A 1,106-nucleotide genomic window follows, 5' to 3' on the forward strand; every position below is an offset into this window, starting at 1 on the left:
TAATAAGGTTCATGAAATAACCAAACAATTGTATGAAAACTCAACACAGAAAGCACATTTACAAGTCATGATTCACGTTGTAACTTCCAAAGACCACGAACAATAACCGTTCGATTAAAACTTGATTCATATTACTTTTATAAAATACGGAGAGTTAAAACCACAGGGGAAAAAGAATTAGGTCTAAAGCACAAGAATTCCATTTTTAAAGAATTTTACAACTCAGTTGGTCCAAACAAGTAGGTGACAGCGATTGGTCCGAAACTTGGGTCAGTTTGCAAAACTTACCATTTAATATAGAGACATCAAGAATTTTCGTGGCTTATCAATTTGAAAACATATGCGAATCTTCTGATCGACGGAGTTAGAATTATGCAAAAATTATTAATACAATTTAAATGAGGATTTTTACAAAATCGTTGGTCAAAACATCACTGCACATCAACTTCCTGACCATAGCCCACTAAAATATTTATTACTCCTAGTCCGTATATCCTATAAGCATGAAACCAACGCCAAATGAACATTAACTCACGAGGCTATCTCTCATAAAAGTTTCATCCATAGGAAATAAACAGAAAAGAAATGGCAGTAAGGTCAATTAAAGACTAAAATCAAACAAAACGAGTTTCAGCACTAAGTCATTCTATACTATGTTACAAGCTCTTATGAACATACTATGTATACTAACCCATCCCAACTTATATCTCACACTTTGTACCTACGTAAACATCTATCCCATAGAATCCCATCGCATCTCGATCTACTCCTTACATCTAAATCACGATTGCTATGACTAGAAACATGCAATTCAATAGTGTTTCTGATTACTATCACAATACTATACTAGCATGGCTTCGGGATCACATAACCGCATATCGCTAGACATAATAGCACTATCAACACGTCCTTCAACATCCATCCAGATAAATATCATCAATTCGCAATTATTTTCACGCTCACGATTACCACAATCCAACACTTAATTGATTATCAATCTGAACACGAAAATTTATTTCTCATCTCTACGACATCATATGATCACGTCATCATTCATACAAAATACTTACCGTAACGTTGTCCTGCAGCATGGTTAGAATATATGG

Source organism: Silene latifolia, chromosome 11 (assembly GCF_048544455.1).
Source record: "Silene latifolia isolate original U9 population chromosome 11, ASM4854445v1, whole genome shotgun sequence".
NCBI lineage: Eukaryota > Viridiplantae > Streptophyta > Magnoliopsida > Caryophyllales > Caryophyllaceae > Silene > Silene latifolia.